This window comes from Bos grunniens, chromosome 27 (genome assembly GCF_055505025.1).
Source record: "Bos grunniens cultivar Pamir isolate PY7600 chromosome 27, Bosgru_T2T1.0, whole genome shotgun sequence".
Lineage (NCBI taxonomy): Eukaryota > Metazoa > Chordata > Mammalia > Artiodactyla > Bovidae > Bos > Bos grunniens.
In genome coordinates, this window is record NC_141191.1 from 9853585 (window position 1) to 9867740 (window position 14156).

The following is a 14156-nucleotide window of genomic DNA, read 5'->3' on the forward strand; positions in this document are numbered from 1 at the left end:
CATGCAGTAATGGGGCTGGATGCCATGATCTTAGTGTTTTTAATATGTAGTTTGAAGCTCGCTCTTTCACTGTCCTCCTTCACCCTCATCAAGAGGCTCTTTAATTCCTCTTTGTTTTCTGCCATTAGAGTGGTGTCATCCACATGTCTGAGGTTGTTGATATTTCTCCCACCTATTTTGATTCCAGCTTGTAACTCATCCAGCCTGACATATCTCATCATGTGCTCAGTGTATAGGTTAAACCAACAGGGTGACAGCAGACAGCCCTGCTTTACTCCTTTCTCGATCTTGAACCAATCAGTTGTTCCATACAGGGTTCTAACTGTTGCTTCTTGACCCACTTACAGGTTCCTCAGGAGACAGGTAAGATGGTCTGGTATTCCCATCTCTCTAAGAGCTTTCTACAGTTTGTCATACACAGTCAAAGGCTTTAGCATAGTCGATGAAACAAAAATAAATGTTTTTCCGAAATTCCCTTGCTTTCTCTATAATCCAGTGAATTGGCAATTTGATCTCTAGTTCCTCTTCCTTTTCTAAACCCATTTTGGGCATCTGGAAGCTCTTGGTTCACATAATGCTAAAGCCTAGAATGCAAGATTTTAAGCATGACCTCACTCGCATAGGAGATGAGTATGATTGTTCAGTGGTTAGCATACTCTTTAGTACTACCCTTCTTGGGAATTGGGATGATGATTGACCTTTTCCAGTCCTGTGGCCACTGCTGACTCTTCCTGTTTTGCTGACATAGTGAATGCAAAACTTTTATGGCATGGCATCATCCTTTAGGGATGATGAACTATTTGAATAGTTCTGCTGGTGTTTCATCTCATCCACTAGATTTATTAACAGCAGTGCTTCTTAACGCCCACTTGACTTCACACTCCAATGTCTGGTTCTGGGTGACTAACCACACCATTGTAGTAATCCAGTTCATTAAGATTTTTTTTTATATAGTTCTTCCATATATTCTTTCTGTCTCTTCTTTATCTCTTCAGCATCTTCTAGGTCTTTACCATTTTTATACTTTATTGTGCCCATCTTTGGGTGGAATGCTTCTTTGATGTTTCCAATTTTCTGGAAGAAATCTATAGTCTTTCCCCTTTTGTTGTTTTCTTCTATTATTAAGCATGGTTCATTGAAGAAAGACTTATTGTCTCTTCTAGCTGTTCTTTGGAACTCTGCTTTTAATTGGATGCATCTTTCCCTCCTTAGCTTACTTTTCACTTCTCTTCGTTCTTCCACTAAGAATAATTCAGTTCATCTCAGTTCAGTTCAGTCGTTCAGTTGTGTCCGACTCTTTGCGACCCCATGAATCGCAGCACGCCAGGCCTCCCTGTCCATCACCAACTCCCGGAGTTCACTCAGACTCACGTCCATTGAGTTGGTGATGCCATCCAGCCATCTCATCCTCTGTTGTCCCCTTCTCCTCCTGCCCCCAATCCCTCCCAGCATCAGAGTCTTTTCCAATGAGTCAACTCTTCGCATGAGGTGGCCAAAGAACTGGAGTTTCAGCTTCAGCATCATTCCTTCCAAAGAAATCCCAGGGCTGATCTCCTTCAGAATGGACTCGTTGGATCTCCTTGCAGTCCAAGAGACTCTCAAGAGTCTTCTCCAACACCACAGTTCAAAAGCATCAATTCTTCGGCACTCAGCCTTCTTCACAGTCCAACTCTCACATCCATACATGACCACTGGAAAAACCATAGCTTTGACTAGATGGACCTTTGTTGGCAAAGTAATGTCTCTGCTTTTGAATATGCCATCTAGGTTGGTCATAACTTTTCTGCCAAGGAGTAAGCGTCTTTTAATTTCATGGCTGCAGTCACCATCTGCAGTGATTTTGGAGCCCAGAAAAATAAAGTCTGACACTGTTTCCACTGTTTCCCCATCTATTTCCCATGAAGTGATGGGACCGGATGCCATGATCTTCGTTTTCTGAATGTTGAGCTTTAAGCCAACTTTTTCACTCTCCACTTTCACGTTCATCAAGAGGCTATTTAGTTCCTCTTCACTTTCTGCCATAAGGGTGGTGTCATCTGCATATCTGAGGTTATTGATATTTCTCCTGGCAATCTTGATTCCAGCTTGTGCTTCTTCCAGTCCAGCGTTTCTCATGATGTACTCTGCATAGAAGTTAAATAAGCAGGGTGACAATAAACAGCCTTGATGTACTCCTTTTCCTGTTTGGAACCAGTCTCTTGTTCCATGTCCAGTTCTAACTGTTGCTTCCTGACATGCATATAAGTTTCTCAAGAGGCAGGTCAGGTGGTCTGATATCCCCATCTCTTTCAGAAGTTTCCAGACTTTACTGTGATCCACACAGTCAAAGGCTTTGGCATAGTTAATAAAGCAGAAATAGATGTTTTTCTGGAACTCTCTTGCTTTTTCCATGATCCAGCGGATGTTGGCAATTTGATCTCTGGTTCCTCTGCCTTTTCTAAAACCAGCTTGAACATCAGGAAGTTCACGGTTCATGTATTGCTGAAGCCTGACTTGGAGAATTTTGAGCATCACTTTACTAGCGTGTGAGATGAGTGCAATTGTGCGGTCTGTATGCCGTCGCAGCCTCCCGTGCTCTTCAGAATAATTAGGAGGGATAAAAAAAAAATGCATGTTATAATGTAAGGTTTGTGAAATGGGATTTCAAAGGCATTTAAACAGTGGTGGCCAGGGTTTCAGGATAATTGTATCCTGCCAATTATTATGTTTCCCAGAGATTTCCCTGGGGAGTTAGAATATGTAGACCATATTTATATGACACTGGGGATATAAAATTAATAAATGCAAACACATACATATTTCTTATTGCTTCTAGATGCAGTCTGTAGAAATTAAAACTAAATTAGACACCATATACTCCCTTTTCTATTTGAAGAAAATGGTTGATGATGGACCATTTTGCTTGGCTCTTACTGGGATGCTCATGTCTTTAAAAACAATAACACTTGCAAATTGTTGAGTTCCACTTCTGGCCAAGATGTAATAGCAAGGACTGAATTTTCCCTTCTGCCAAAAACAACCATTAAATGGAGAAAATGTATGAAAAAATACTTTTCAAGTTACTGGCCATCAGACAAGAGACAGCAATTTCTGAGAGACAGGAAACAAACAAGACAGTCTTGCAGTTAACTTGGTGTATAGCTGTGATTGAGTTTCCAGCTGCAGTGCAGAGAGGGGAAACCCAGGCAGAACACTGTGGAGCCCCTGCATTGAGGAGACCAAGCTGAGAGACCATGGAAGCCAAGGCAACTTGAGTTTCCAGACAGAGTATTTATAGGAAGAAGAGGACTAAGCAGATAAAGAACTCTGGAAACCTGGGTAGTTCTCCCTTGAGTATTAAACAGACTACTGATCCTAGTGTGACCAGACTTCTGGAGTCTGGGAGAAGGAAGAACTAGAGGGGCTGGAATAGTAACTGGTGCACCAAGCAAACTGAAAACTTCATGGGGCACTGGGAAGAATAAGGAGCCTTGCACCTGTGTGGTGAATAATTTAGTCCTGAACTAAGCACAACTCTATTCCACTAGAAAGAAATCCTGAAAACCTAAAATGATCGAACTGTTTCCAAGTAACTAGCTTTGTTCCATAACAAAGCACAAGTATATTTATAGGATTACAAAAGTGTCCAGATCCCAGTAAGATAAAATCACAATCTCTGGCAATAAAAAAAATTACCTGGTGTGTTCAGTGTATGAAAGTGTAACACAAGAGAAGAATCACTTGGTCAAAAATGACTGAGAACTGACAGAGATGTTATATAATTAGTACAAGGATATCAAACAGTTTTGTTTGTATTTGTACAGTATATTCATATATACTGTATTTGAAAGTTAAGTATAAAAATAGAAGATACAGAAAGCTACAATGAGATCAGAATTACTCTGCAGAGGATTAAGGGCAGATTAAACTTTTCAGAATGAAAGATTAGTAAACTTGAAGGCATAGCTATAGAAACTACCCAAAACAAATACATAGAGAAAGAGAGCTAAAAAAGAAAAAAAAAAAAGCAGCATCAGTAGCTGTAGGACAATTTCATATAAACATGATTAGAGTTCCTAAAGAAGAGTGTGGGGCAAAAAACTATTTGAAGAATTACTGGTTGAAAACCTTCCAAATTTGATAAAACTATAAACTCATATACCCAAGAATTTGGCTTAGCCCCAAGTATGGAAAATAGTTTGAAAGTCCTTCATAAGAACAGAGCTACCATATGATCTTGCAGTCTCACTCTTGGGTATGTGTCAAAAAGAAATCAACATCTCAAAGAAATATCATCATTTCCATGTTTGTTGCAGCATTATTCATAATATCTTGGCTATTCATAATAGCCAAGATATGGAAACACTCTAAGTATCTGTCAACAAATGAATGGATAAAAATACTGATACACACAAAGAATTAAAACATATGCCTACAATAGCACAAAAGTTAAAGGAGAAAATACTAAGATATTTAAGCTAAATGTGAAGTGGTATAATATCTGATAAAGTAGACTATGATACATTACAGTTGTACACTATAAATCCTAAAACGATCCCTAAAGTAACCAAACATGAGAGGTAAAATGGTATCATAAAACAAATATTTAACCTGAAAGAAGGCAAGAAAGACAGGAAGAAGGAATAAAGGACAAATAGAAAAAAGATAGCAAGATGATAGATTTAAATTTAATCATATTAATAATCACACTGACTACAATTGGTCTAATACTACAAAGTCAGTATTTGTCAGATTGGATTAAAAAGCTAGACCTGTTATTCATAATATTTCTCTACCATTCTAATGCTGTATTATAAGTAGGCTATGCAATGATATTATCTCTTTCATTCCTGACATTTGTAATTTTGTCTCTTTCCTATCTTTTTTACTGGTCAATCTGATTAGAGTTTTATCAATTTTATTGATCTTGTCAAAAAACTTTTAGTTCCAATGATTTTCTCTTTTCTGAAGGGACAGAGAAGAATGTGATTTATGTAACTCCTTTTACTAGTTTGCATTATATCACATAGGTGAAGACATTTTACAGATGTAGTTAAGATCTCAAATCAGGTGACTTTGAGGTAATCATAAGGAGATTACCCTGGATAGGTGTGACCTAATCAGGTGAGACTTAAAAACAATAGTCCAACCTTAGTCCAACCTTAGTCTGAGGTTCAAAACATGAGAAAGGATTACACTGCTGGCCATGGGAAGGTAAGTTGACATGTAGTGATGAGTCAGTGGAGGGAGCCCTGTGACAGAGACCTACTGGTATTCTCCTTGAGCTAAGAATTTTCTGGCTGAAAAATAGCTGGAGGATTGTCTTCAGTTCTACAGCTTCAAGAAATAGTGTTTTTCAAACAGGAGTTGATACTCTTACATGCCCTTGGTGAGGATGTGAAATGGTACAACATGTTTGTGAAACACTTTACAGTGATACTTAAAAGTTGGCTTAAAACTCAACATTAAAAGATGGCTTAAAACTCAACATTCAGAAAACTAAGATCATGGCATCGGGTCCCATCACTTCAGAGCGAAAAGATGGGGAAACAATGGAAACAGTGACAGACTTTATTTTGGGGGGCTCAAAATCACTACAGATGGTGACTGCAGCCATGCATGCTTTTTGGAAGAAAACCTGTGACCAACATAGACAGCATATTAAAAAGCAGAGACATTACTTTGCCAACAAAGATCCATCTAGTCAAAGCTATGGTTTTTCCAGTAGTCATGTATGGATGTGAGAGTTGGACTGATGTAAAAGGAGTTACATAAATCACATTCTTCTCTGTCCCTTCAGAAAAGAGAAAATCATTGGAACTAAAAGTTTTTTGACAAGATCAATAAAATTGATAAAACTCTAATCAGATTGATCAGTATAAAGAAAACTGAGAAACTAAGAATTGATGCTTTTGAAATGTGGTGTTGGAGAAGACTCTTGAGAGTCCCTTGGACTTCAAGGAGATCCAATCAGTCCATCCTAAAGGAAATTGGTCCTGAATATCCCTGGGAAGGACTGATGCTGAAGCTGAAACTCCAATACTTTGGCCACCTGATGGGAAGAACTAACTCATTTGAAAAGACCCTGATGCTGGGAATGATTCAAGGTGGGAGGAGAAGGGGACGACAGAGGATGAGATGGTTGGATGGCATCACCGACTCAATGGTGATGGATAGGGAAGCCTGGCGAACTGCAGTCTATGGGGTTTCAAAGAGTTGGACACAACTGAAATGAACTGAACAGCTATTATGTGATCCAACAATTTCATCCCTAAGTATTTACTGGAGACAAAGTAAAGCATATCTTCTTACTAAGAATTGCACATGAATGTTTCTAGCAACTTTATATAATAACCCCAAACTGGCTACAACCCAAATATCCATCATCTTGTGAATGCTTAAATCCACAGTTATCACTCCATACAACAGATTACTTCTTAGCAACAAAAAGAATGAATTGCTGATAAACCCCTCTAACAAATTAATCTCAAAATAATTATCCTGAGTGAAAGAACCTTGTTCACAAAACGTACACATTTTAAAATTTAATTAATATTAAATCCTAGGAAATGCAAGGTAATGTATAGTGAGAAACAACAGATTAGAGGTTTTCTGGGGCCAGGGAGGGGTAGTGGTGGAGTGGAGATGGGCAGGAGGTATGAATTCACGAGGCACAGGAAGATTTGCTAAGTGACATGTGGCTCATTTTCCTCTTGGTCATATATTTATACTAATGTGTCATATCATGCACCTAACAGATGCCATTTATTGCATTTCAATTTTAACTTTAAAACATTGTTCATAAAAATAATGCTTTTTTTGGTTCAACCCCTGGATTTTCTATTTTTCTTTCTCCTGAACAGATTCTTAGACTCTTCACAGTAAAAAGAATATAATAGCTTGGTCTGTACCAAAATGTGGCTTAGTCTAGTTAAGAGGTAAAAACTATTTGCCTTTGACTTTCGCTTGTCATTTGGAACTGATAAGCCAAATGCCTTTTTAAGTGTCCTTTTTCCCCTTATTTAGCTGACCTTACTCCACCTGATCAATGATTGTGAGCTGTTGTAGGTGCCATTAGATTAAATCTAAGGAACAAGAACAAGGCATGTCATGCAGATTTATCATTAATATCTGACTGCTGCTGCTGCTGCTAAGTCACTTCAGTCATGTCCGACTCTGGGTGACCCCATAGATGGCAGCCCACCAGGCTCCCCTGTCTCTGGGATTCTCCAGCAAGAACACTGGAGTGGGTTGCCATTTCCTTCTCCAATGCATGAAAGTGAAAAATGAAAGGGAAGTCGCTCAGTCATGTCCGACTCCTAGTGACCCCATGGACTGCAGCCCACCAGGCTCCTCTGTCCATGGGGTTTGCCAGGCAAGAGTACTGGAGTGGGATGCCATCGCCTTCTCCCAATATCTGACTACACACTTTCAAATTTAGGTACTCATTCTAAATGTAGCTTAAGAGCAGCTTATATATTGGAATTTTAAGTGATATATGTATAAATGTTATTGAAGAAGTAACATCCATAATAAGTAATGATTATGAAAGCTGCTAATTTTATATACAAATTAATCATTAAGAACTTTAATTATTAAATTGTTTTAATAATTAAACACTTATTAAATTAATTATTCAAATAGTCAAATAAATAGCAAAATACACTGGCAATTAACTGGTATATAGTGAAGGGAAATATGGATAGAAATTCAGTTTTTAACCACAAGATCCTGTTTAATTATTCCTTTGCTCCATTGCTGTATCCAAGATTTATTGGTAATTTTTTTCCCAAGTGATTGTGTGAAATAGGAAATTCAAGAAGAGAGTAAGAAAAAATAAGCAATCCAAGTGAAGGCAATAATCTTAAATTTTCTGCTGTAAATATTTTAAAAGACTTTTTTTCAAACAGGGCAGAAAGCTTTGTTGTGGTAATGCTACAGAGAAATGTATCATCATTAACCCAATCTTCATCTTCAACATAATTAAAACACAAGTAAGTATATACTAGTCACTGTTCTTGTAAAGAGAAAGGGAAATATTTCAATGAGAAAATTGCCAAGAGCTCTACTCTGTTCTTACGGATGCCTGATCCTTGTAAAGCTGCTCATGCCTGCTCTTCTTCGGCTGTTTCTTTCCTCCAGAATCTCAGTCCTTTTGCTCACTAGGGCACCCTTTATTATTGTTGGTGCAGCAGCCAAATCCCTTGACTCTCTTGCTAAATCTCTTATTTCCTTCCTTCTCAGTGAATGGTAGCAGTACACAGTGACTACCTACATGGGCTCAAGTGACAGGCTTTCCAGCATTGTTATGATGGCTAATTAAATGAGTAAATATATGCAAAACAACTAGAAAATGGGTGATAAAAAATATTTGCTATTTAGGAACTACTTAATATTTATTTTAGATCTTTCTGACTTGCATAAAATTTCACTCAAAAGTCATCACAGAAGGGGGCAGGAGGGAATTTTATATTATTGGAGGTATTATATTATTTTAAAATTAATTCAAGTAAAATATATGAATGCACCTATGACCTCTCCCTTCTCTGAGGTTTTTAGAGAAGCACTATAAATATTTGTAATCTTGGATCATTTTGGACTTAAATATATGTGGCCTGGGTCATTCTCTAGTAGTGTCATGTGAGTCTCATTCTTTCTCCAAAACTAGGCACTATATTGATTACTTCTCTTGTGTAGTTTCCTGTGCCAAATAGTGCTGAGCATACATCAGTCAAGACCTACTTATTGGTTTATTTAGTATATAAACCTATAACCAATGAATCAGCCTCTACTGAAACATACAGATACTTTGAAGAGTTGCTAGTGCTATTTAAGTGAAAGATTAATTCCATTCTATTCCAGACATTCCTGAACACTTTCCCTGGGTCATTGAACATGTTTAATGTATTCATTTAAAAGCATAGCAAGGATGCTTCTTTTCAAGGCTTTAATGATAGATTTAATGAAGAATATAATGGAGGAGTCCATGGGGCTGACTCTCAAGCATGAGATAATAGAATGCAGCTGAATGCATTAAAGCATAGCTTCCAAGGCTTCACATTTTCTGCCTTAAATGACATTATATCATTTTACTCCAGGTCATTTAGAAATTTCTCATTTTGAAAGTGACTGTGGTTGGTATTTTTGAGAAATTGTATTTTGTCTCCTATTTCTTAACTTCCTTTCTTCCTAAGCTCAAAATGTGAAAACATAAGAGATAAAGAATCAAGCTTTCTGATACATAGATGTATAGAATCTCTTTGAATGATTTAAACCTGAGGAGTAGGTGAGGAGGGAGGCTGGGGGCAGTGGTAGACTCCAGATTTATTACTTTTTAAGTTTATGCAAGTACTTCCCTCTCTTTCACACTGTTTCAGTGCTTAAATCTTAATGTTGGATCTCTTACATCATGCATGGTATCTAAATGGGATAATAAATCTTATTATATAGCAAGTAAAAACTATCAAAATTTATAACATGGATGGACTTGGAGGGTGTTGTGCTAAGTGAAACAAGGCAAGGAAAAACAAATGTGGTGTGATCTCACATATATGTGAGATCTAAAAACAAGCAAGGGGGCAAACAAAGCAAAATGAAAGCAGACTTATCGATACAGAGAACATGTGGCTGGTTGCCAGAGGAGAGTCAATGGTGGGAGGTGGGGTGGAGGTGAGCCGAGCAGGGATGATGCCCAGTTAAGAGTCTGTGGTCATATTCTAGGAGACAGATGATGGTGTATTGGAGAAAAGTGTCAAGGAGTTCGGAGAAAAGTGTCTGGACCCTATCTGGTGGAAGAACAGATAAGATGAGATGATGCTGGAGTTTGAAGGAGGTTAAGGGACAGAAGATAATGCCACATCTCTGGCCTGAGTTACTACTGATGACGTCTTCCACCGAGACTTCTGTGATGAGTAGGAGGTTTGGGGGGCAAAAGGACATGATTTCAAATTTGAACATGGTGTCTTTGAGACATCAAAGTGGGATTTTCTAGTAAGCAATCAGATACACATGCGAAGAAAAATCTGGGTGGAAGAGTGAGTACATAGAGGGCAAATGACAGACTCCTGGGAAATACTGACATTACAGGGGTAAACACAGGATGTGGAGACTTTGAGGAGTGTTCTGGAAAAGGACTCTGAGATTAAAGGGAGGAGAGGTTGAAGAAAATGTGAAAAAGGAGGACTTGAGGAACTTTATGAAGGTCAAACAAGAAGAGTCCACAAACATGGTTGGTGAGATTGGGATGGACAGAGTGGTAGGAATAGAAGATGGACTGTGGTGGGTGAGAGACTGAGATCTGTTTTCTCTACACATTAGGAAGGGAAATTACCAAGTGACAGGGTTAACAGAATGGAGGATGGAAATAGCCCTTCTGGAGACCTGAAAACATGCTGAGAAGAGGAGGGTCAGGATTGCTGGGCTGTATTGAACACCCAAGTGACCTTAGAGTCCATAAATCTATTGTGACAACTGTTTGAGCAAGTGGCTTATTTTTCTTCTATTTGTTTTGTTTGTTTGTTTATATAACGTAGTTCATTCCCCCGGTAAGAAATACCAGTTAGATGATTTCTTCTTCAGGTAAGACAAAGTTAAATTACTGTGGCTTAAAGAAGTAGTAGTTTATTTTCCCTCATGTACCAGGAGTTCTGTTTATGGTGGCTGCAGGAAGGTTCAGCATTCCCCTGGGATCAGGAATGGTGTCTCAGTAACTTAGTTCTAAGGCATGTGTCAGTGAATTACCGTAAACAGATGTGGAATCCTGGGTTTCAGTTCATCTTAACCTAAATGAACCTCCTGATTAGGAATCATAGCTTGTTTCCACAAGTGTATTTTGAAAGGGAGTTCTGTATAATGATGCCAGATCACTTTTCATAAATCTTCAAACATTGTCAAAAAACTGGTGTATTATATGAAGTCAACAGTGCTTATAAGTATAGAAAAATTAGCAGAGACCTGCCCAAGGCAAAAAGTAAACTGAAATTGGCTTGAAATTGCAGTCTCCCTCGGTAGATTCATTCAGCACTTTAGAGAACGATCCTAATTCCTTGAGATTTTGAAATCGCTATTTACTGTTAGTTTTAACAGGGAAATAAATCCAGTGTCCTTTATGAACATGCCAAGTGTGTAGATTTCAGAAAAATATAAAATTCATACTTTTTATGAATTTTTTTTCAGGGAAAAAAAAAAGTTTGTCACAGAAAAACAGAAGAAAACAACAATCAAATTTAGCCCAAAATCTATTTTCAGTGACAGAGATTGCGTTAGCTCGTCCACCTTCTGTTTAGTGGTGTGTAAACTAACTGTTTCCTTGGCATGCCTTTCCCCAGATCTTATAAAGTTAATGACTGTAAGGTGATGTAAAGGCAAACTGCTCAGCCCTGGAAGCTCAACTTTTAAATAAGGTTGTTTGAAAGACTGTTTTTATTAGTTAAAAGAGAAAGACCTTTTCACAGGGAGATCTAGTTTCTTTTAATCTCTTTTGTTTGGTCTCTCCTCATGAGTTTTTCTAGAATTACTGACAGTTCAGGTTATGTTTGTCTTACACTCTCTTCACTAGTCTCTGCTTTGATTTTTTTTCATCTAAATAATTGGATCTTAAACTATAATAAATCCATTTTAACCAAGCTTCTTTTTGTTGTTTGTGAAGTTTTTAGCAACAGTGTAAAAAAGAATTGGCAAAGCTTATAACTTGAGAAGTGGCACTTTTTAGATACTAAGCTAAGAAAAGGGGTAGAAAATTAACTTCTGAGCGTGAATTAGGCTTGTCCAGTAGATTAAATCATTATTGAAAAATCTGACCACCTCTCAGGACTCTTCCTTGATCCCTATTCAGCCTACCCAATAAACTAACAATCTCATCTCGAACTTTCTTTCCATCTTTGGTTTATGCTTATATGCTTAGCTGCTGCTTCTGCTCCCACTGAATATCAACTAGGTATACTTTACAGCAAAAAATTATTTCCTTCAACTCCTTTCTGTCTTTCCAGTTTTCCAGTCATCCTCATATCTGCTGCACACTTTTCTTTTCCTCTAAGTTTAGTGCATCAAAGAAAATTCCATCATAAAAGTAAAATCTGCCTTCTCTAAAGTATTCCCTAATTAAGTGGAAGTAAGAGATCCTTCAGAATGTTAAAAGTTTTACAGTATGCGCCTGTAGTTCCAAAACAACAGATTGAAAAGTGGGAGTTCCACCCATCCATTTGGAAATTTTTGCTAGCGTTGTTTGATTTTGTTTCTACTAAGTTGATTGATTTGGCAAATTATTTTATGATCTAGGCAAGCTTGTGTTTTCACATTGCCAACCAACTGGTCAATCCATTAAAGAATTCCTCTGATGGATTTGTTCATGTCATGAAAACAGAATAATTTATTGATGGGCCTTTTCATTTTTTAGTCAAGATGCTGGGTGTAATATTTATATCAAAGATGTGTGTAATGTTTACTTTTGCTATAACAAAAGACATTTTAAGCAATGTAGCAATGTTCTACCTTTTACAGAATTTCTTTAGATGTTGTACAATGTGCTTGTAGTGCTTCTATTTCTTATAACTTTGTTTTCAAGTAGCTTAGCACATAATAGATACTTACTGTTTATTAAGGTAATAATGATATGCCTTTTTGCTGCTTTTATTCATTATAAACTTTAAAATGCTGGATTATATATGTTAAAATTGCTTTCCAGATTCCTAAATAAATAAAGTCTGTCTTCTACCTCTTATAGAGAAATACTTTATTTTATAAATTAACAATGATTCACCAAGGTCTTCAACAAATACCAATTACATGAATGGAGACTTAGCTTGTGCCATATTTTACTAATTTTAAAGCTCTTACATTTTACAGATGTGAAAACTGAGGCACAGAGAGGTCAAATGAGTTGTCCAAGGTCATGTAATTTTTAGTAGACAGGGAATGCATGTAAGTGTGGATTTTCACACTGTAAGTTTAGAGTAACATGAGAATAATAAAGGAATATTGTTTGACTTCAGAGAAGCAAGAGAACATTTTGTGATGTACCTATGAGGGGAGTTTGTGAAGAAAGTGGCAGTATTTAAATTGATGAATAGGATTTCAAGTGGCAAGAACAGTGCGTATGTGTGCGTGTGTGTGTGTCTTTTTTTGTTTTTTTTGATGGAAGCACACTCAAACTAAAAGGAACAGCATAGGCAAGTGCGTGGGGAATAGACATGGCAACTTTGCAGAGACACAGTCTACAGCTTGTACTAGGGAATACTGAGCTTGTATTGGGGAATTGAGTTTTAAAGAAAAATTTAGTTTATTTTTTTTTATTTTATTTATTTTTTAAAATTTTATTTTATTTTTAAACTTTACAATATTGTATTGGTTTTGCCAAATATTGAAATGAATCCACCACAGGTATACATGTGTTCCCCATCCTGAACCCTCCTCCCTCCTCCCTCCCCATACCATCCCTCTGGGTCGTCCCAGTGCACCAGCCCCAAGCATCCAGTATCGTGCATCAAATCTGGACTGGCGCCTCATTTCATATATGATATTATACATATTTCAATGCTATTCTCCCAAATCATCCCACCCTCTCCCTCTCCCACAGAGTCCAAAAGACTGTTCTGTACATTAGTGTCTCTTTTGCTGTCTCACATACAGGGTTATTGTTACCATCTTTCTAAATTCCATATATATGCGTTAGTATACTGTATTGGTGTTTTTCTTTCTGGCTTACTTAACTCTGTATAATAGGCTCCAGTTTCATCCACCTCATTAGAACTGATTCAAATGTATTCTTTTTAATGGCTGAATAGTACTCCATTGTGTATATGTACCACAGCTTTCTTATCCTTTCATCTGCTGATGGGCATCTAGGTTGCTTCCATGTCCTGGCTATTATAAACAGTGCTGGGATGAACATTGGGGTACACGTGTCTCTTTCAATTCTGGTTTCCTCAGGGTGTATGCCCAGCAGTGGGATTGCTGGATCATAAGGCATCACTTCAAGGGAAATAGATGGGGAAACAGTGGAAACAGTGTCAGACTTTATTTTTCTGGGCTCCAAAATCACTGCAGATGGTGACTGCAGCCATGAAATGAAAAGACGCTTACTCCTTAGAAGGAAATTTATGACCAACCTAGATAGCATATTCAAAACCAGAGACATTACTTTGCCAACAAAGGTCCGTCTAGTCAAGACTATGGTTTTT

The 14156-nt window shown here is 37.5% G+C and overlaps 1 long non-coding RNA gene across 11 annotated transcripts in view; it reads left to right on the top strand.

Annotated features, from left to right (window-relative positions):
- LOC147343521 (uncharacterized) overlaps positions 1-14156 on the top strand; it is a 438787-nt gene that overhangs the window by 84716 nt on the left and 339915 nt on the right. Inside the window, exons 5-6 of one of the 11 annotated variants that reach the window (XR_015156506.1) lie at positions 7890-7973; positions 9700-12695. The exons of the other annotated variants lie outside the window; for them this stretch is intronic. This is a non-coding gene — a long non-coding RNA (uncharacterized LOC147343521). Of the gene's footprint in view, positions 1-7889; positions 7974-9699; positions 12696-14156 lie in introns of those variants that run through there. 11 annotated transcript variants of the gene reach the window in all.